The 23683-nt window shown below is 37.4% G+C and overlaps 1 protein-coding gene across 50 annotated transcripts in view; it reads right to left on the bottom strand.

Annotated features, from left to right (window-relative positions):
* NUMB (NUMB endocytic adaptor protein) overlaps positions 1–23683 on the bottom strand; it is a 185505-nt gene that overhangs the window by 114967 nt on the left and 46855 nt on the right. For 30 of the 50 annotated variants that reach the window (XM_048220108.2, XM_048220093.2, XM_048220092.2 and 27 more), the window contains one exon: positions 21191–21322. The exons of 14 other annotated variants lie outside the window; for them this stretch is intronic. The gene's annotated coding sequence lies outside the window, so the exon portion shown is untranslated. Of the gene's footprint in view, positions 1–1277; positions 1430–21190; positions 21323–23179; positions 23354–23683 lie in introns of those variants that run through there. 6 more of the 50 variants (XM_057318357.1, XM_057318362.1, XM_057318369.1 and 3 more) reach the window with 2 other exon arrangements.

Here is a 23683-nt window from a genome sequence, read left to right as displayed (position 1 = left end):
CACAGCAAAAGAAACAATCGACAAACTAATAGACAACCTACAGATATTTGCAAATGACATATCTGATAAAGGGTTAGTATCCAAAATACATAAAGAACTTAAACAACTTGACACCCAAAAAACAAATAATCCAATTTAAAAATGGGCAGAAGACATGAACAGACATTTCTCCAAAGATATACAGATGGCCAACAGACACATGAAAAGGTGCTTAACATTACCTATCATCAGGTTATAATGCTAAGAGAGATAAGTCAGTCAGAGAGTAACAAATACCATATGATTTCACTTATATTTAGAATTTAAGAAACAGCAGAAACCAACAAAGAAGAAAAGAGACAAAAAAACAGACTCTTAACTACAGAGAAACAAATGGATGGTTACCAGAAGGGAGGATGGGTGAAATACATGAAGGGGGTTAAGAGTACTCTTATTTGATAAGCACTGAGTACTGTATAGACGGTTGAATCACTGTATTGTACAACTGAAATGAATATAACACTGTATACTAACTATACTGGAATATTTTTTTAAAAACATGTTTAAGCATAAAAATATTACATTAGGATAAAATTCTCTGAAAAGGAGAATGAAAATAAGAGTTTAATGAGAGAGGTGCCTGGGTGGCTCAGTTGGTTAAGAGTCTGCCTTCAGCTCAGGTCATGATCTCAGGATCCTAGGATTAAGCTCTGTGTTGGGCTCTCTGCTCAACAGCAAGTCGGCTTCTCCCTTTTCCTCTGTGCTCTCTCTCTCTTTTAAAGATATAAGTCTTTAAAAAAAAAAAAGTTTAATGAGAAAGTGGGAAGAATTAAAATTTGTCACTGTTAAAGAAAAAAAAAATCCTTAGGGCGCCTGGGTGGCTCAGTCAGTTAAGTGTCTGCCTTCAGCTCAGGTCATGATCTCAGGATCCTAGGATTAAGCTCTGTGTTGGGCTCTCTGCTCAACAGCAAGTCGGCTTCTCCCTTTTCCTCTGTGCTCTCTCTCTCTTTTAAAGATATAAGTCTTTAAAAAAAAAAAAAGTTTAATGAGAAAGTGGGAAGAATTAAAATTTGTCACTGTTAAAGAAAAAAAAAATCCTTAGGGCGCCTGGGTGGCTCAGTCAGTTAAGTGTCTGCCTTCAGCTCAGGTCATGATCCCAGGGTCCTGGGACCGAGCCCCGAGTCGGGCTCCCTGCTCAGCAGAGAGCCTGCTTCTCCCTCTCTCTCTGCCTGCCGCGCTGCCTACTTGTGCTCTCTGACAAATAAATAAAATCTTAAAAAAGAAAGAAAGGGGGGCACCTGGGTGGCTCAGTCATTAAGCATCTGCCTTCGGCTCGGCGTGATTCCGGCGTTATGGGATCAAGCCCTGCATCAGGCTCCTCCGCTGGGAGCCTGCTTCTTCCTCTCCCACTCCCCCTGCTTGTGTTCCCTCTCTCTGGCCGTCTCTCTCTCTGTCAAATAAATAAATAAAATCTTTAAAATCTTTTTTTAAAAAAAGGAAGGAAGGTAGGAAGGTAGGAAGGAAGGAAGGAAGGAAGGAAGGAAGGAAGGAAGGAAGGAAGGAAGGGAAGGAAGGAAAGAAAGAAAGAAAAAAAGAAAGAAAAAAAAGCCTTCAAAAATGAAGACAAAATAAAAAACGCTTTCAGACAAAAACAGAACATTCACTACCAGTAGACTCACACTAAAAAAAAAAAAAAGGAATTATCTATGAAGAAAGGAAATAACCTCAGGTGGAAGCATGATAACATAGGAAAGAATCAAGAATACTCAAAAGAGCAAATATGTGAATGAAATTAAATAATTATGGATTTAAAACAATAAAAACAAAGCAAAAACAAACACTTGATCTTAGCCAAAAGGCCAAGAAGTGATAAAAGCAAAACAAACAAGGAGAAAATGATAAATGTAATGAAAGGGCAATAAGGTCCTTGTGTTGTCCAAAAAATAACAGCAGTAAACTTTCTGCAAAAATAGCCACAATAATTCCTTCATTCTTTTTGCACACTCCTTTATAACATGACTTTACTACTCTTCCTACTGAGAGGTGGAATCTATTTCTTTACCTCTTGAATTTGGACTTGGCCATGTGATTTCCTTTGGCTAATGGATGTTAGAAAATGTAATACAGCAGAGACTGGAAAAGTGCTTACACATTGGAATTTGTCCTCTCTTGTACTCTTAGAACTTTAAGCCAAAAATTGAATGAGTCTGCCTCCTAGAAAGGCCATATGGAGAACAAACTTCCCAACCCTACCCTGGCCAAAAGCTTGCCAACATATATAAGTAAGGCTATCTGGCCCCAGCCAAACCACCAAGAGACCACAGAGATTAATACAGCCCAAGTCAAACTAATAATCCAGAGTCGTGAGCTATTAAATTATTTATTTAAGCCACTAAGCTTTTTGTGAAGCAAAAACTAGCTGAATACAGAACTAATATATGTAAGTAGATCAGTGGTTCTCAAAACAAGGTTGATTTTGCTCTCCAGGGGACTTTTGGCAATATCCGGAGATATTTTTGGTTGCCAAAACTGGGTGAATGTTACTGGCATCTAGTGCCTAGAGGCCAAGGATGCTGCAAAACATCCTGCAAGGCCTCCAAAACAAAAAATTATCTGGTCCAAAATGTCAACAGTGCCAAGGTTGGGAAACCCTGAAAGCATGACAGAAAGAGGCAGTCTTTAGAACAATCCTACCCAACAGAACTTTCTTCAATGATGAAAATGTTCTGTATCTGTGCTACCCGATATGGTAGCCACTAGCCACACTGGGCTAGTAAGCACCTGAAATCTGGCTAGTTTGAGAGAAAAATTAGTGTTTTTATTTTACTCACTTTTAATTAATTTAAATTTAAGTAGCCACATATGCTAGTGGCTTCTATACTGGACAACACAGCTCTAAAATTGAGATGCTAGTGATACTGAGAATAGTGAAAATTAGATTGGATAACAGTGGAAAAAATGAGTTTGATAAAGTTAAGGCCCCTAGTCACCTGCTACAAATAAAAATTCCAAACATTCTTTTTTTGTTTCAGTATCTATAAATTCCAAAATGTACTACACTGATAAAACAATAAACTGAAAAAACAATTTTTTAAAGATTTATTTATTTGAAAGACAGAGGGGGAGAGAGTACAAACAGGAGGAGGAGCAGAGGGAAAGGGAGAAGCAGATGCCCTGCTGAGTAGGGAGTCCAACACAGGGCTTGATCCCAGGACCCTGAGATCATGACCTGAGCCAAAGGCAGACACATAATCAACTGAGCCACACAGGTGCCCCCTGACTTTTTTTTTTTTTTAAGTTTGAAGTGATTTAAGAAGAACTGCTACATTTTAGAGGCCTCCAAATTGTACCAGATGAAGAGTTTTTAATCAAATAATTTCAGGTAATTAAATATTCACTTACCACATTACTTACTTCCCTACAACAGTTCACTATTCTTTCCTATCCTCTTCTCTACCCCCATCCCAGTCACCACAAGAGAAGGAAGAAGTTGATCCAATGCTGGTACAATTCCATAGATGTTTTTTCAACTTGTCAGCATTAAGTAGGTCAGTTTTCTGCTGTAGTGGGTGTTTTGGCAATAGGTTTTCTTACTAGAATACCGTGGCTACTCTGCCTAGTAAGTGCATACCACAAAGGAAAAAAGATTCTGAAAAACTCCTAAGGAAAGAACGGGCTGCCTGATCTCTAGAAGAAAATCCCCGAGTCCTAACTGAATATCATCAGGAAATTCTGACGGAAAACAAAACAGAAAGAAAATTCCAATTCAAACTTTTCTTCTATGTTACGAAGTCTAAAGATTTTAAAGGCCCTCAGTATCTAGCAACCCACAAAGATTTGAGACTAATATGTACTCAGCCCAATCCTAATCAGTGATATTATAAATCAAAGAAAAGGTAGTAAAGGACATCCAATCTATGAGATGCTTTAAGAATTCTAATAGAAGCAACCTTACCATTAAAACTAAAATTCTGAAAAACCTCCCCTTTATAAGATATAATTTCCTTGTGAGGAAATATTTTTTTAAGTCAGAAATGAGACTTTTAATGATTGTATTACAGCAGAAAGCAAATTTGGTAGAAGTTTATTAGAACAAGTGATTTATACAGAATTTATTGTTACTTCTTTTATTTATTTATTTATTTATTTATTTATTTATTTATTTAAGATTTTATTCATTTGAGAGTGCGTGCGCGCAGAAGGGCAGGGGGAGAGGGAGAAGCAGACTCTCCGCTGAGCAGGGAGCCTAATGAGGGGCTCAATCCCGGGACCCTGGAATCATGTCCTGAGCTGGAGGCAGACGTTTAACTGAGGCATCCACTGTTACTTCTTTTAAAAATCAGTATTGTCTCTTTGCCGTGGGTCTGAGAACTCAGTTTTACATTTTTCATCATTTGTAAATCAAATATTAAAAAAGAAACCTGACAGGTACACATTCATCCAGTTTAATTCATATTAGATCAAAAAATTCTTTCAGGGGCAAGATCAACATCCCCTATTAAGAACAGTGTTTCAAATGAAAGAAAGGCTGAAACAATTATATTTACTGGATTTTTTTTTCCAGAAAATTCCAAGAATTTTGACAAATCTTGAAGTAGAAAATGTAAATCTTGCAGGCCAGATCACTAATTGATGTGACTATAGAGTACACTTAAGCTCACTAGGAATAAATTACATGAAAAAATAATGCATTATGACCAATATTCATACTGCTATAAAATGTTAATGTTCACAATCTATGGGGGTGGGGTGTGTATGTGTGTGTGTGTGTGTGTGTGTGTCCAAAGTCAGCTCCATCCTTGAGACCAATTATCAACTTAAGAGAAATCTCTCTACCTAAGGATGAAAAAAAGCTTGCTTGGAGACAAAAAGCCACTGAACTAACAATATTCTTATTTTCTAATATCTCCATTTCTGTTTGTGTCTTCCTATATCCCAATATCATCTAGGAAGACATAGTTCTTCCAGTCCTCTAGTATTATCTCTATAATTTTCTCTCTTATTATCAGTAATCTATCCATCTCAGAATATATTCTTTTGTTCATTTAAATTCCATCTGAATCTCTTTCATTAACTTATTTGGGACAGAAAATGGAATCCACAAGTATGTTTTGTTTTTGTTTTTTTAAAAGACTATGATATCGTGGCAAAAGCTAATAGATGGTTTGATACAGCATATATACTTTTTGTTCTACAGTTCTTTTGCTCTGTACACCATATCTCCGATAGAGCTGTAATACAGATGAGAGAATACTGGACTTGAAGTCAGAAGACCTGTGCTAAAAACCTCACTGCTACTTTCAAACTATAGGACTTTAAATATGTCACATAATGTCTCTGGCTTCCATTTTATACATATCTTCTCTTATTTTATAAGGTAGGCAAAAACTTAAAGCCAATACTATTCCTATATCTTAGGTAGGAAAATACATACACGACCAAAATTACTTAAAATCATGCCATTAGGGGCGCCTGGGTTAAATGTCTGCATTCAGCTCAGGTCATGATCCTGGGGTCCTGGGATCAAGCCCTGCCATCAGGCTCCCTGCTCAGCAGGGAGTCTGCTTCTCCCTCTCCCTGTGCCCTTCCCCACTGCATCTGCTCTCGCTCTCTCTCTAATAAATAAACAAAATTTTCTATAAAATTAAAAAAAAAATTTTTAAATATGATTAAATAATCACTGTTTAAGATGTGACCATAATGTCTATCTCCTGATTTCCACTGGCATTCTTTCCTCTCCAGTATACTATCTTAAACTATGTTAACAGGGACACTGCTTATGTGTATCACCTTAATTCATAGGCTTACATGACAAAAATGACCAGAAATTAACTATGTTTTATCTACTTATCAACAAAAATGAAAAACAAATGTATCAAAACCCCTAAAACATAACTCATGTTATAAAAGCATAACATTTGAAGATATTTTAAAAACAAACAAAAAAGGATAAAAGACAATGACAGATGAAAAGAGGAGGAATATAAATCCATAATACAAGTATTTGGTCCACCAATTCTATTTCTAGGAATTATACTAAGGGCAAAATACAAGTATACAAAGATATATAATGTAAAAAACATTCACCGTAGCACCATTTAGAACCGTAAAAATTATAAGCTTAAATATTTAAGGAAAAAAAGCAGGGGGACTGGTTGAATAAATTATGACACATCTCCCATGGCATACAATGTAGCTTTGAAAATTATCAACTGCTGGGATGCCTGGGTGGCTCAGTTGGTTGAGCGTCTGCCTTCAGCTCAGGTCATGATCCCAGGGTCCTGGGATTGAGTCCTGCATTGAGCACCTTGCTCAGAGGGGAGGCTGCTTCTCCGTCTGCCTGCTGCTCCCCCTGTTGTGCGCGCTCTCTCTCTCTCTCACAAAGAGAATCTTTAAAAAGAGAGAAAAAGAAAAGAAAAAATTCTGAAGTGTTAAAACAAGCCCCTCCTTCAAGAACACATTAGAATATTGGGATAAAGGGCAAATATGGTCTGAAAAAACATTCTAAAGTTATTATTGCCTTGATTTGCTTTTAAAAAGTAATTTATTTTGAAATTTCATTAAACATGAAAGTAGAATGAGATTTTTGTGTTTATCAAAGGAATTTTTTAAATGGTATCTACTCAAACATCAAAGATCATATCCTTTTTTGAAGTCTTCCCCAAACCAAGCCAAGCTGGAAGCTCCCCCCCACTGTTTACCAAATCACTCTTTCAATATCTTTATTATTGGAGTCATTACCCTGTACTGTCTTCTCTATGAGACTAAGTTCCTTGAGGACAAAGGCTAGGTAGGTCTTAAGCAGTTTTGCACTCCTGATACTTATAACATCCCAGCACACAGCAGACCCTCTATAAAACGCTTGTTGAATATCTACATTCAAACTCTACTTTTCCGTTTATGAGATATACAACCTTAGTCTACCTTAGACAAACCTCTCTCAGCCTCAGTTTTCTTTTTAGCAACAATGGGAACCATGACCTATTTTATAGCATTGTGTGAGGGATTAAAGACCTGTGTATAAACATATTTGACCTGACTGGAATATAGATGGCATGCAAATAATGCTACTTTGCTTTTTTTCTGATGACAGTATATCATAAAAAAATTAAGAGGGTGTCTGGGTGGCTCAGTCGGTTAAATGTCTGACTTCAGCTCAGGTCATGATCTCGGGTCCTGGGATCAAGCCCCGAGTCAGACTCCCTGATCAGTGCAGAGTCTGCTTCTCCCTCTCTCTCTGCCCTTCCCCCCACTTGTGCTCACATGTGCTCTCTCTAATAAATCTTTAAAAAAAAATTTAAAGAAACTCATCTACTTAAAGGGAACATTTCAATTGAATGAATTGTACAGACCATAATCTTGCAGAAATTTAAATTTTAAAAAATAGTTTCCAGCTGCACTTGTTAGGGAAAGTAATAAAACCACTAATTATTCCAAAGGTAAAGGGTCTTGTTCTAGTTCAGACAGGTGGGACTACTGATAATACAGATCAGTAGTTCTCAAGCTTTAGCATACATACATCAGAATCACCAAGAAGGCTTGCTAAGGCACAGAATGCTGGGCCCCACCCCCAAGACTCAGTAGATCTGGGTAGAGGCCCCAGAATTTACACTGCTGATATCTCCCAGCTGTGCTGATGATACTGGCCCAGGGACCACACTTTGAGGTTCACTGATACAGGTAATTCAGCAATCAAGTCCAAAGCCTTTCCCAGGAATTTTTTCTGACACTATGGGGAAGATTATCTCTCCTTCTCTAGGATTGCAGTCATAAAACCAATATAAACTAGAGCTGCTTGCAGCCTTCTTCCCTGACTACATAAAGAAAGCTACCAGTCTCGGAAGGAAAAGAGGTAAAGAAAAACAGAACTGAGAAATCAGGAATAAAAGTGAGAGCTCCTGACAGTCATTTGAGCCCCTAAATCTCTCCTAAATCAGACCTGACTCTGAATTATTCAATTACTTGGGCCAATAACACTTTTCCCCCTTTAAACTGGGTTTCTATCCCCTGGAACTATTACAGCCCTAACTAAAACTGTGGGGAGAAGGGATGGAAGAGATGAAGGCACAAAGTTCTAATAACACACAGTTGTCCATGATACTACTTGAAAGTGAAATACAAAATTTTAGATGAGTTTCCATATTGGCTCTAACCAAATAGTTTTGGGGGGTTTTGTTTGTTTTTTTGGGGTTTTTTAAGATTGATTTATTTATTTGAGAGAGACAGACTCCTAAGTCGACTCCATGCAGAGCGCAGAGCCTGATGCAAAGCTCAATCCCAGGACTCCAAGATCATGACCTGAGCAAAAATCAAGAGTCAGACGCTCAACCGACTGAGCTACACCCAGGTGTCCCTAACCTTATAGTCTGAAAGAAGCTACCACATTTGATGGGTTTCTTGGAAACTCATTTCCTCACTAGAATTTGTGACCAAAATCCTTTCCACAGGTTTACACTTAAATTTCAATGGGTACTGCAGGAAATGAGACCGTTGTGCCTAAATCAATACCTAACCTCACTTAACCTTATTAGCTATAATTTACAGTGAATAAGATCTCTAACTCTAGCCACATAGTGTCATAATTCATTTGGCCTTTATCAACAATTAAAATGTGTGATTTATTCCTCCATTCACTTATTAAGTCTCTATTACATAAAGATACCATGGTAAGTATGTCCAGCAGGTAGAAGCTCACAAGACAAACAACCAGACTTACGAGCCATCTACACTGAGATGACAAGGGAAGCCAGGAAACTGGTGAGTCTGCCAAGGAGCTGTTCTGCAAAGATCCTCAACCTGGTTCATAGACAAGCTTTGGCAAGGCAGGGTGTGTAGGGGGATAACCTATAAAGTCCCCAAAGTGCAGTTAAAGTTTAATAGGTGCATTTTTCTGGTAAGAGGGGTCATGGCTTACATTAAATTCTGAAAGGAGGACAAGACCCAAAAAAGGGTTAAGAACTACTGATCTAAGGAGAGGAAATATCAAGAAGAGAGCTATAAGGAATACTTCATTCAGGCACCTGGGTGGCTCAGTTGTTGAGCATACAACTCTTGATTTTGGCTCAGGTCATGATCTCAGGGTGGTGAGATTGAGCCCCTCAGCAGGGAATCTGCTTGAGATTGTTCCCCCTGTCCCTCCCCCACTTGCACCCTTAAATAAATAAATACATCTTTTTTTAAAAAATGAATACTTACTATTAAGAAGAGAAATTGAAAGGCATCTACCAATTACTAAGTACCTATGAGAATTATGCTGTGCACATTACATATCATATTGCATTTAATCCTGATAATAACCTTGTGAGAGGCATATCAGTAGTTCAATTTTACAGATAAGAAAACTGAGGCACAAAGAAATCAGGTGACTTGACCAAGGCTAAGAAGCTATCCAAACTACCACACTATACTGGAAGGGAAGATGAAACAACAAAGAACTGGGGGCTATCATTTCAACTCCAATGTTCCTCTTTCCTTCAGAGCAGAATCACTGAGAACTAACTGCTCAGGTCAAGAACACAAACTTTGGAGACATCACTTCAAACGAAATTACGTTACTTTACTTAAATTAAGACATTAAATTGTTAAATAATCAAATTATTTCTGAGGTTGTATAATCTGGAATCTTGGCAATTTGGCAGACCCTATTAATACCATCATAAAATTAAGTTTTGAGTTCAAAGCATTCATTCTGGGGGGGGGGGGAGTCCCTTAAGGATGAAGGTTTGGGATCAGGGCCAGTTTTAGCGTTCACAACTATTCCTCAATAAAAGTTCAAAATGAAAAAACGGGAGTGCCAATAATCAGGGCCAATGAAATATGGCAACGCTGCTTAAATTAGCCTTCTTTTCACCAATACTTATAAATTGTGGCTCCTAGACTAACAAAACTCTTTAAAATATTTACCACTTATTGTCTGTATAAGCCAAGAAGAGTCACAAGTTCTTACTGGGATCTTTTGCCCCTTCTAACAGCTTAGCAATATTTGTAGCAACTTTCACAGCAAGGAGATCTTAACATATTTTAAAGTGGTGTTTCAGGGGCGCCTGGGTAGCGCAGTGGTTAAGCATCTGCCTTCGGCTCAGGGCGTGATCCCAGCGGTCTGGGTTCGAGCCCCACATCAGGCTCCTCCACTAAGAACCTGCTTCTTCCTCTCCCACTCCCCCTCCTTGTGTTCCCCCTCTCTCGCTGGCTGTCTCTCTCTGTCAAATAAATAAATAAATAAATCTTTAAAAAAAATAAAATAAAAAAAAAATAAAGTGGTGTTTCAGAACTATATAATATGCCAAAGGTAAGAAGCATGGGTTAATCATTCACAGGGGGATTGAAGGTAGGTACTCACAGGTATAGCCACACAAGATGCTAGATGTCTTCTGCAAGCAAGGCATAGTGGTTTTGGTTTTTTTGTTCATTTGTTATTGTTTGTTTGTTTTATGTCTCAACTGTCCTCTTCTTAAAAGTAGAAATAATATTAAAATAATTTATTGTTGAAGACAATGCCAGTGAAATGAGTTCTAGCATGGATAAATGGATATCGATGCAGCTAGAAAAGAAGATATTTAACATAACTGTTTTTCTCTACATGGAACTAGAACCTAAAATGAAATTGATGTAGACTTCATGTGGGAATGGAAACTAGTACAGCCGTTTTTGAATACAACTTGGCAATATCCACCTAAACACACTTAAATGAACATATAGCTAGGAACTTATTACACAGAAATCATCAGACCAATCAGATAATTAATGGTATATCTATACCACTGGTTCTCAAGCTTTAGCATACATCAGAATCACGTACAGAGCTTGTAGGGAACCATAGACTGCTGGGCCCAATAGAGAGTTTCTGATTCTGTAGGTCTGGGCAGAGGCCAAGAATTTGCATTTCTGAAGTTTTTCCAGGTAACACTGATATGGCTACTCCAAGGACCACACTAAGAACCACTGATCTATATACACTTCTACACTTCTACGAAGCCATTAAAAATGAATTTGATCTCTATTTATTGATATAATGTATAAATGCAGTAGTGTGCTGAAAAACTGGCTCTGGATAGAATTAGGCAAAAAGAAGGAAGCCTTGATTTCTATCATTTGCCAATTTCCATGGTGGAACTACTCCCACCATAGCTAACATCAAGTTACCAATGATTTGGGCTTGCATAATTCTTTAACTACTGGTTGGTACTGGTGAGCCAGTGCACACCATCTAGAAAAACATCTAAAAGGATTAAAGTATAATTGTAATAGCAGTTATCACTGAGTAGGATTATAGGAATTTTATTTTCTTTATAGTTTTCTATGTTTTCTCAACTATTTTACAACAAATTTTTACTTTTATAATAAAAGGCTATTAACGTTTTAAAAAATAAAAAGAAGTTATCAAGTTAGATGAGTTCTCTATAGTTGAAATTTAGCAGCCCCTCTATCGGAAGAGACAAGGATATTTACATACATGTCTATCCACTCTTCCACTCTCCTTTGTTAACCAGGCCTTGACAAAGTGAGAGAGAGAGAGAGAGAAAGAATAAAGCCTAACTGGGAAGTCTTTAAACTCTAGCCCTGGAACATGGAGGGCTAGATATTGTCTTTATAAAATGAAGTGTTAATAGCTGCCCTAGAATCCAAGCAGAAAATAAACTGAGAGAGCCTCCAACTTGCCATTATAAATCCAGTTTCACAAAGGGAGCAAGAGCATAATCCCTCTAGCCTTGCCTCATCAAAATGGAGGCTTAGGCTTGATTAACAGTTCATCAAAGTATTGTTAATGAGAAAAAAAAATAGCACATATGTCCCACAATATAAAATTAAATAACTTAAAGCCATAGAATGAAATGGTATGCACCCATTAAATGGTAATGTAGATACATTCCCAGCAACACAGGAAAATGGTCATATATCATTGTGAAATGAAAAGTGTACGTTACAGAAAATAGCATACACAGGTATGTGATCCTATTAACAAAAGTATGTATTTGTGTATGAATTTATATGTGTATGAATATTTGAAAACCAGAAAGAGACAGCCAATGTTAATAGCCATTATCTCTAGATTAGGATATTACAGATGATCCGAATTTTTAAAAATATCTACAACAAAAAAATAAAACAACAAGAAAAAAAGAAAGACAAATTTAAAAAATATCTACAACAAATCTGTATTATTTGGGTAATTTTTTTAGTCAACATGCAGGGAAAACCCAAATGGTATCAATAAATAGATGCCAAATCTCACTCTCAATCACCGAAAAGTAAATTAAAACAAAACACTACTTGGGGCTCTTGGGTAGCTCAGTCGGTTAAGCATCCAACTCTTGATTTCCACTCAGGTTGTGATCTCAGGGTCCTGGGATCAAGCCCTGCATCAGGCTCCGTGCTCCGCACAACGAAGGCTTGGGATTCCCTCTCCCCCTCTCCCTCAGTGTCTCCACCCCCCAGGCATGCTCGCTCTCGAGCTCTCTCTAAAATAAAGAAAGGAAAAGAAAAGAAACACAAAACACATTATATCCATCAGATTGATAAGACTAAACAGATGGATAAGACCAAATGCTGGTGACTATTTAAGGAAATAGGAACCCTAATAGACTACTGGTAGGAGCATAAATTGGGTTACCGTTCTGGAAAACAATCTAGCAATATTAAGTGAAATTAAGTATGTGTATGGGCCATATGTCAGTAATTCCCTTCCTCAGTATATACCACAGGGAAACCATTGCATAATTCAACAGGGAATATGTGTAATAAAATGCATAATAGTACTATTTATGTTAGTTTTCAAACTACACCTAAAGATTCATTAAAGAAACAAGTAAATAAAATGTAGAAATCCACATACAATGGAATATTATACAACAGTCAGTAGTTATACAGTAGATTTCAAATATGCTTAAATCTTGGGGCACGTGGGTGGCTCAGTTGTGTAAGTGTCTGACTCCTGATCTCGGCTCAGGTCTTATTCTCAGGGTTGTGAGTTCAAGCCCTGCACTGGGCTCCATGCTGGGAGCGGAGCCTACTAAATAAATAAGTAAGTAAATAAGTTTAAATCTTAAGATAGTGTTGAGCAAAAAAGAATAAGTGAGATTCACAACACAATACCATTATGCCAAAGTCCAAAAATTCAAGCCAAGTTTTATCTTATATAACCAAAAGCTCACCTTCACAACTAAATTTAAAAGTCATTTTGTTGGGGTGCCTGGCTGGCTCAGTCAGTGGAGCATGCAACTCTTGATCCTGGGGTTGTAAGTTCAAGTCCTACATCAGGTGTACATATTACTTAAAAATAAAAATCTTTATTAAAAAAGAAAGTCCTGTTTTCCACAGTAACACTGTCCAGTTTCTGCAACTGGTTTTTGGAACAGATGAAAAATTTTCACTACTAATCAACAATATCCCTTTTACTACAAATAAAGTAAACCTCAAATAAATTTCTAAAGTAAATTCAATGACTGATTCCCTACCTATTATATGGATCCCAAATTACAGAAATCATAACTAAAAATAGCAGGAACCGATACTTTTTACTGAGAGTTTACATGGTGCCTCACTGTATATATATAATCTTTATTCCTTTGAACAATCCTGAGAAATAAACACTGCAGGTTAATAAACTATCTCGGCGAGACTGCATGATTTGCCTAAGACCACACATTTATTGTGTAGTGGAACTAGGAATCAAATCAAGTCTGTTGACTATGAACTCCATGCTCTTCTACTCTAGCACAACATCTACCCACCAAACAATGATAAATAATATCTCCCTGTCACACCATCAATGCAGCAGGCACTATATTAAGTACTTCACACAAAGTATCTCCTTCCCACTTCACAATTACCCTAAAAGTCAGGCATTATTAATTCATATGAGAAAATAGATGCTTACATATTCAAAAACCTGCCCTGGGTCCCAAAATTCAAGCTAAAGTTTACCTTGCATAACCAAAAAGCTCACCTTCACAACTAAATTTAAAATTCCTTTTGTTTCCTACAGTACCCAGTAAGATGTCACTATGTAACTGTAAAGCTGAACGTGCTGAATATCATACTGACGTCAAATGAATTTCTGAAGTAAAATGAATGCAATCATATAATTGTGACAGATGCTGTTAACTGGCTGCCCCAAAAGCCATTCCTAAATCCTTTCTTCCTCCTTGCATCTCACTACAGAGGCCAAAAGGCTACTTACCTGGGGCGCCTGGGTGGCTCAGTCATTAGGCGTCTGCCTTCGGCTCAGGGCGTGATCCCAGAGTCCTGGGATCGAGCCCCACATCAGGCTCATCCACTGGGAGCCTGCTTCTTCCTCTCCCACTCCCCCTGCCTGTATTCCCTCTCTCACTGGCTGTCTCTCTGTCAAGTAAATAAATAAAATCTTTAAAAAAAAAATTGAAAAAAAAAGGCTACTTACAGTTAGAAGTGACCACAGGACCCAATTTTGGTCCAGGAGACGTTAGAAGTAACTTGCTAGAACGCTAACAGGAAAGCTTTTGCTTGGTCTGGACCTTTTGCCTTCCTCCTTAAGTGTGGGTGGAAGGCTGGAGTTGTAGCTATCTTAGGACCATGAAGGCCAAGCAAATCACAAAGATATGGGCCCCAACATTGTTGAGCCACTGAAGCAACATGAGCAACTGCCTACTTCCAGGCTTATGAAAGAAAAACAGACCTTTCTTTGTTTAAGCCTTGTAGCCAGGTTTTCAATTACTTTACAGTTGGATACAATCCTTACACATCATCATTATCAAAAACTACCACAACTGTAATTTCTTGACTAATAACTAAAACCAAAGTTACATGCTAGTCCTGAATCAGTTTGACAAAGTTATAATCTCTTGATAAGGATTATTCTAAGTATCTGCTCAGACAGCTTTAGGAAATCTGAGCTGAGGGAAGTGACAGAAAACAAGAATGTAGAATCAGGAAGCATCCTGGGCTCTGAATTGCACACATAGTGGGAGCTCAGACATTCAAAACTATCACCAAGAGTGCATCATCAGGAGGGCCATCTCCTCAAACAATAACTTAAGCCTTCAGGAGTCAACTTCAGAACAAAAGTCCTGGAACATTAAGACTACTGTCCCCCACAAATTCATATTGCTAGTGTTCTTAGGCATTATGATAATGGTACTAGAGTTATACAGAAAAATAATTTGCTTTTATTAAATGTTTATTAAAGTATAGTGTCTTTTCTTTTTTTAGAAGATAAACTAAGTACTTAGGGGTGCAGTATCCTGATGCCTGCAATGTTCTTTCAAGTGGTTCACAGACAAGAGAATACACGCATATTAGAATATATCTATGTATCTATATAGATTATAGATATATAGATATAAAGCAAGTATGGCAAAACATTAAAGTTACTGAATTATCAGAGATATACAGATGTTCGATGTACTATTCTTTCAACATTCTTATATATTTGAAATGTTCATAATAAAAGCTGGTGTTAATGTTAGTTTTCTGGCTTGAGTATTATGCTATAACTATGTCAAATATAACCACTGGAGGAAACTAGGTAAAAGTCACACTGAACCTCTCTATCTTCTTTTTACAACTTCCTATTAATCTAAAATTATATCAAAATAAAATGTTAAAACAAAAGCGTTGGGAAGACTTTCCGTTTGGTAATAGAGTAAACAAACACCTCCATTTATCTCTCAATGAACTAAATTATAAAACCTGGAAGGAATGCATGAACAGCTATCTGAAGACCCTTAGAAGTAAATATTACAGGCAGATCTGGGAAGAGCACCAGAATTCAAAGTATCACTGTACTTGCTGCAAGTTTACCATTTTTTCCGTCTAGTATTTCCCAGCCTAAACACAACATAATCCAAAACTCGTAAGTGAGCACTATGGCATAGGTGGAAAGAAATACAGGAGAAGCCCCCTAGCCCCGGCTCAAACCTAGGAAAGGGAACTTCTAAAGCTCAGAAAAAGATGGGGCACCTGGGTGGTTCAGTCGGTTAAGCATCTGCCTCTGGCTCAGGTCATGATCCCAGGGTCTTGGGATGGAGCCCACATCCGGCTCCCTGCTGAGCAAGGAGCCTGCTTCTCCCTCTCCCTCTGCCTGCCGTTCCCCTTGCTTGTGCACGCTCGCTCTCTCTCTCTCCTCTCTCTGTCAAATAAATAAAGTCTTTAATAAAAATAAATAAAGCTCAGAAAAAGAGGGGTGAATCCCTTGGGAATTTATTCTCTCTTTCTACCCATCCTCTCATGTTCCAGTCCCCCAAGGTCTTCTGTGGTGGGTACAGCAGCAACAGCAAGAGCATCTGAAAATAGAAAGCCTCCAGGGGCAAAAATTCCGAGGGGAACCCTTGCCTTCAAGTGGGCAGACCAAACTTCATTTTGTTTTTTTCCTTTTCTTTATGTCCAGAGGGAAATGACTCCATAAGTTGTTTATGAACTCCTGAGCTCACCCTCAACCTGTGTAGGTATGGACCTAAAGTAAGTAACGTAACAAAAAATTTGAAAACTGAGATAACAGGTAGGCCTCCATCCATAAGGCATCACCCTCAAGGTCATGCAAGTGCCTCACCTACAAGGCTACTACCCACTCACTTATACAACAAGTATTAGATGAATAAGGCGCCTTCTTTGTCCTCAAGGAGGTAGCATTCTAGGAAAGGATGCAGACACACTAATAAATAACTGCAATTTAGTTTGAGAGCTGCTGTAATAAAGGTACATACCAGATACAGAGCTATCACAGAAAATGAAGCAATTAAATTGACTTGGATAAGCCGGGGAGCACTTCGGAGAAGTGATTTAGCTGGAGCTTAAATGGTATATCACAGTACCCCTTAAAAAGGCAAGGTGGGCAGGAAACAGCATTCTAGGCAATGGGAAAGAGTTGGCAAAAGCTCAAAGGCAGAACATCATATATTAAAGGAACTACGAGGAATTTGGTGAGAATAATCTAAAAGGTAGCACTGAGCTATAAGACTGAAATGTACCTAGAAAACAAAAAGGAAGTACAGGTCTGTTAAGGTACAGCTCCTTAAACATCACATTAAGAAATTTAGCTTTTTTCACAGGTAATAGAATATAATTTTAAGTGGTACAATCAGACCTGTGACTAAGGATAATTCTAGTTGTTTTCTGACTGTTCTGGACTAGAACACTGACCTCCAAACTGTTTTGATCCCTTAACTATTACTAAAAATATTTGAGTATATCCCTCAATATATGTATATTTATATTACATCTAGATATATTATACTCTACATATGTATATATATTAAATATACAAAGGAGAAAATGTTTAACTGATGAGATAGTGGCACCTGAGTGGTGTAATCTGTTAAGCATCTAACTCTTGGTTTCGGCTCAGGTCATGATCTCAGGGCTGTGAGATCAAGCCCTTGCATAGGGCTCCACACTCTGCACACAGTCTGCTTGAGATTCTCTCTCCCTCTCCCTTTACCCCTCCAGCTTGTGCTCTGTCTCTCTAAAATAAATAAATAAATTTTTGAAAAAATTGAGATGATAAATATAATAGCCAAGAAGTAGGAACAATTCAAATACCCAACAACTGATGAATTAATTTTTAAAATTGGTATATCGAGGGGCACCTGGCTGGCTCAGTCAGTAGAGCAGGCGACTCTTGATCTCAGGGTTTTAAGTTCAAGCCCCACATGGAGTGCAGAGATTACTTAAAAATAAAATCTTTTAAAAATAAATAAATAAAATTTGGTGTAACTATACAATGGAATATTCAATAATAAAAAGGAACAATGCTGGGGTGCCTACATGGCTCAGTTGGTTAGGTGTCTGACTCTTGATTTCAGCTCAGGTCATGATCTCAGGCTTCATACTGGGCATGGAACCTGCTTAAGATTTCTCTCTCCCTCTGCCCTCCACTTTCCTTCTCTCTCTCTACAAAAAAAAAAAAAAAAGGAAATTCTGACAGGTACTACATCAAATGTCCTTGAGGACATCACACTCAATGAAATAAGCCGGTCACAAAAAGACAATTCTGGATGATTCCATTTATATGAGGTACGTACAGTAGCCAAATTCACAGACAGAATCCTGGTTGCCAGGGGTAGAGGGAGGGGAGAATAAGGTAGTTGTTGTTTAATAGGTATAAAGTTTCAGTTTCACAAGATGAAAAGTTCTAGAGATTGGTTGTTCAACAATGCAAATATACTTATTAATATTACTGAACTGTACACAAAAAAATAGTTAATGTGGTAAATTTTATGCTATGCCAATCATTTCCTTACCACAAATTTTAATCACTTTTGTTAAACATTTCAAACATAAAAGGTGTTATATTTTTTAATAATGGGGGGTGGGGAGTTCAAGACAAGAAAGTCACACAACTTCTATTTTGCCAAAAATCTGTATAAGCATGAACCGAATGCCATTTTTCAAATGAGTCATTATAATTTTAGAAATCAGAGTAAGTAGGATAACCACTAATCCCGAAGAAATATAATTTCTGCCTTCCATAATTATTCAAAAATATTTTTTGTATTTTAAAAGAATATTTACATATTCATCTTTTCAAAGATTTTATTTGAGAGAGAGGGCGAGCACGAGCAGTATGCAGAGGGAGAGGGAGAAGCAAACTCCCGGCTGAGCAGGGAGCCCAATGTGGGGCTCGATCCCAGGACCCCGAGATCATGACCCAAGTCGAAGGCAGGCACCCAAATTACTGAGTCACCCAGGCGCCCCAAAAGTCATTCGTCTTCACAAGAGAACCTTATCATTTACCTCCTTCCATGAATTGAATAGAGTGCCACAGAGTAAACACCAGCATATTTGCAATTTCTATAGGGTGTTTTAGAAGTTTTTATTGTTGTTTGTTTTAGCTTCAGTCAGAAAACAGTATTTCACTCACTCAAGGGATTTTTTTAAGCCCTTAGGCACAGGCCTTGCAGAATGGAGGCAAGATAAACCCAGAAAAGATGTTAATCAGCAATTTACCTACTCAAACTTCTTAAAAGCAAAAGTGGGCTTTAAAAATGCTTAAAATAAAAAAAGAAGGCAAGTTAATGCTTACAGGCTTTATATATGTCTATACATATATGCATGTATCTGTTGTTGTTATTTAAGACACAATATTTTACACTACTCATTATTTCCAATCTATGTCTACTGGAAAACATCATGCTTTTAGATGAAAAAAAAAAAATTAAAACAGCTTTCCCAATTATTATACCTTTGAACTAAAATAAAATATACCATTTCACAAGCTCTGTCAATTCTGATTATTCACAGTTAAGGGCAAACTTCTGAGATTACCTCTATTGTCACAAGAGCTGGTTAAGTCCTTTCCCATTATAAGATATCTGTGAGTAGTTGGGAAATAGAACTGAACCATCTCTGCCATATTAGGCTCATATCTAGACAGCAAAAAAATTGTTCTGGGCCTAAGAGATAATGAGTGTGACAGTGTGTGTGTGTACACATACATACGGGTATATATTAATTATAGCTTATTTCCCACCTATAGTGAATGGACCAACATCTCCATGTAAGAGGACTATCTAAAAATATTATCCCATTACATTCAGGAATTAAGTACTAACTATATTCAAACCTGCCAAAGGCGATTCATAAAACTGCTAAGTGTGACCAATAATACAACCAAATAGGGGCATCTGGGTGGCTCAGTCAGTTAAGCAACTAACACGTGATTTCAATTCAAGTCCTGATCTCAGGGTCCTGAAAGGCTCCAAGTTAGGCTCCCTGCTCAGCAGGGAGTGTGCCTGAGATTCTCTCCCTCTGCTCCTCCCCCACTCATGCTCGCTCTCACACGCTCTCTCTCTCTCTAAAATAAATAAATAAATCTTTTTTAAAAATAGTAATAATACAACCAAATATTCTACAACTTTGAAAGTTTTCTTGTTCCACTGAAATTTTAAAATATTTACCAGAAATTTAGCAGGTAAAATTGTACAATCCTAAAAAAGATTAGTTTTCCTTAAAAGTAGCAGATAGACAAAACAAATGATGCATACAGAAACACTGACACTAGTTTCTCAAATCTATCATATCAGAAACCAGCTTCCCAAACAATTCTCCAATTATTAAAATAAGGAAAAAAAAAAAAGTAGCCTTTAAACTAAAATAAAAGCCATTTTTTCAAAAACAAAAAATCCAAGCTACAAATCTTATTTTGCATCTTGTTCATAAATTTTTGTCTCCATTTTTCAGTTTGCTGCTTTATTGATACAAAAGAAAATTCAAAATCTATCTCACCTCTTCCTGTTTAGGCATCTTATTTTCAGCATCATACTCTACTTAGACAGGGAAAAACACACAAAATTCTTACTGGACTCATACACCATAATTTCTGTCAATATTCCTCTTTTTATATATTACACATATTATTTATACTCTTATCTTAAAAGTAATACAAACTGTGACACATTATATTCTCCAAAGATGGCTACAATGGCAGATTCCATCCTATGAGCTCTTCTAATGAGATGCTGATATTCCTCCCTTCAAGCGGTGTGGTCTATATCTACCCCCTCTTCTGAACCTAGGTGGACCTTTAGGACTACCTCAACCAGCAGAAAAAAACAGAGTACCATTATGTGACTTCCAAAACGAAGTCAAATATGCCATGCAACTTCACCTTGCTCTCTTGGGATGCTCTTTCTTGGAACCGAGCCATCATGCTGTGAGGAAACCAAGCAGCCAAAAGGAGAGGTCATGTGTAGGTGTTGTGGCTAACAGCCCAGGCTTAGGTCCCTACCAAAAGCTAGCATTAACACATATATGAGTGTGCCAAGTGTTCAAATGATTCCACCACCCAGCCTCAAGCCACCCCCACCCTTTCAGCTACTTCATCTTAGGCCACATATTAACAGAGACAAGCTGTCCCCACTAAGCAGGTCTTGTCCAAATTACAGATACATGAGCAAAATAAATGACTGGTATGTTTTTAAACCACTAAGTTAGGGGTGGTTCGTTATGTAACAATAGCTAACTAACACAAGCTCATAAATACAATTTGAAAAATGCACAAAAAGAGAAAGAAGAAAACTTTCAATTACCCTAAGTTTCACCACTGTTAACATTTTGACACATATTTTACCATCAAGAAAATATTTTGCCCCACTCAATTAATATTCCAAATGCTTTGTTTTTACCAGGATAAAGGGCTAAATTTTTTAAGGTAGTCAACTGTTCTCATCTAACAAGAAATAGAAAGGAAAAAACACTAGCATTCATTCTACTTATCTTTACTATCTGTTTCACATACCTGTCCTTAGTGAGGTGTCTGAGGATGGTTGGTACACCAATATTCCAATCTATGGATGTGAATCAAGACCCTGGGTCAAAACAACAGCTACGCTGGACCTCCTCCCTGGAAGAAGCTGCTGAAGCTCCAAATCTGAAATTTTTAAGGAAAGAAAATACTAAATATAAACGTTTCCTTTTTTTAAGATTTTATTTCAGAGAGACAGAGAGTGTGCGCACACTAGAGAGCATGAGCGGGGGGAGGGCCAGAGGGAGAGAGAGAAGCAGACTCTCCATTGAGCACAGAGCTGGACGTGGGGCTCAATCCCAGGACCCCAAGATCAAGACCTGAGCTGAAGTCAGACACTTAACCGACTGAGCCACCCAGGCCCCCCTAAACATTTCCTTTCAATCATTTATAATTCCATCTTTACAGCTGAATGGGGGCTGGTAGAATGGATTAAAATTACATGTAAGCAATGCATAGGTTTCACTGAAGGTGGAGCTGGATAATGTGGATTCAAGTCCCAGCTCTACTGCTTACTAGATATATGATCTTACTTAAGGAACAAATTCTCTGTGCCTAAGTGTTATCATGTGATGAAGACTAAAGTGACTGGATCAAAATTTTGGGCTGGTAGTCAGAAGACCTGGGTTCTAAACTCAGTTATTCTGCCTTGCTATAAGAACTTTGATACTTCTCTGAGCTCAGATACATCATCTCTAAAAGAAGAGGGTTGAATCAGATAATGATTCCTGAAACCTAATCCTTAAATAGATGCTAGCCATGACTGAAAATTGATGTAAAGTTACCAACTGTGCTTACTCTGAGATTGTTCTTCCTACTTTTTCTGGTATTAAAATGGCTTCTTTTATGAGACGATGTGATGGACAGTACTAGTTGTTTTATAAATAAGAGTCAAAATCAAAAGCTGTAGCCCTGTGTAAGCAATACAGAATTCTTTTTAGAAATTCTAGTGTCTCTATGATTTCCATGAGCTCTAAAATCCCCTCAATTTCATTCTATGTATTGATTTGCTACTCAACTAGTATTTTTTTAGGTACCTAACATGTGACAGGGACTCTACTAGTTGCTGGGGGAGCCCAAAAATAAATAAGATTAGTCCCTGCTCTAAAAAATCTCCCAATCTTATAGGAAAGCAGATACGTAAACCTCAAAGACAATATAACGGGTTAAGTTTTCTAATAGAGGCTTTGCACCTTTTAAGAGGTAAAATAGCGGAATGAATGCGTTTTTAAATTAAGTAGGATTTTTTTTTTAAGATTTTTTTTTTAAAGTGATCTCTACATCCAACATGGAGCTTGAACCCTGGGATCAAGAGCTGTATGCTCCGCTGACTGAGCCAGCCAGGTGCCTCAAATTAAGTAGGCTTTTAAAGTGAGTTTTATAGTTGTATGAGGAATTCCTTAACCTCTTTAAATTATAATTTCCCGATTTGCAAAATAGGAATGATTACAGATAACACAGAGTTGCAGTAAATAGATAAGATGCTAAAAACAAAGGCCAATCCACCCAAAAGTTTGGCTTATATACTTTCCCGAAGACAAATTAAAAATGTATCATGTATTAATGATCAGCACAAAAGGGATCATTTACAACACTGATTTATACTCAGGGGTACCTTTCTCCACTAACCTCTAAACAACTGAAGGGGTACAACCAAGTTGCTCCATTTATATCCCTAGCACCTAGTGCAATTCCTTATAAATAGCAGGTATTAATAAATAGTTTATTAGAAAAAAAGACTGAATGAATGGCTTCTTTTTGTAGGATTTAAGTTATAAAAGCTGAAAGTAAAAATTCTTAAGGTTTCATTCAAAACTAATTTTAAGTGTATATTTTAAGTACTCAACCTGTCATATTGGAACCTGGATATGCAGGCTTGTTTTATTTTATTTTTTTTTTAATTTTTTTTTATTATATTATGTTAGTTACCATACACTACATCCCTGGTTTGCAGGCTTGTTTTAAAAAGCAAAATAGGGGCACCTGAGTGACTCAGATGGTTGAGCATCTGCCTTCGGCTCAGGTCATGGTCTCCAGGTCCTGGGATGGAGGCCTGCATTGGACTACAGGCTCAGCAGGGAGTCTGCTTCTCCCTCTCCTTCTGCCTCTTCCCCTGCTCACGCTCTCTCTCTATATCTCTGTCTCAAATGAATAAATAAAACCTTAAAAGAAAATAAATAAAATAAAAAGCAAAATAAATTCACCAATGTAATAGTGGTGTTGCTGAATAAGAAGAGGAGTGGCAGCTAACATTAATTAAGTACTTACTATGTGCCAAAAAACTCTTCTAGGCACATTCCATGGATTATCTCACTTAATCCTGACAAGAACCCTTATGAAATGAACCATTTATGTGATCATTTTATAATAAATGGACACAAAAAAGTCAAGTTACCTCCAATATCATAAAACTTCTAAGAGGTAGGGTTAGGATTTTTAAAAAAAGAAAAAAAAATCCAGCTGCATGACTCCAGAGTCCCCTTTTTA

The sequence above is a fragment of the Ursus arctos genome, unplaced genomic scaffold, assembly GCF_023065955.2.
Source record: "Ursus arctos isolate Adak ecotype North America unplaced genomic scaffold, UrsArc2.0 scaffold_25, whole genome shotgun sequence".
Classification (NCBI taxonomy): Eukaryota; Metazoa; Chordata; class Mammalia; order Carnivora; family Ursidae; genus Ursus; species Ursus arctos.
The sequence above is the reverse complement of the archived record's forward strand: the minus strand, read 5'-3'. Positions and strand labels throughout refer to the sequence as shown.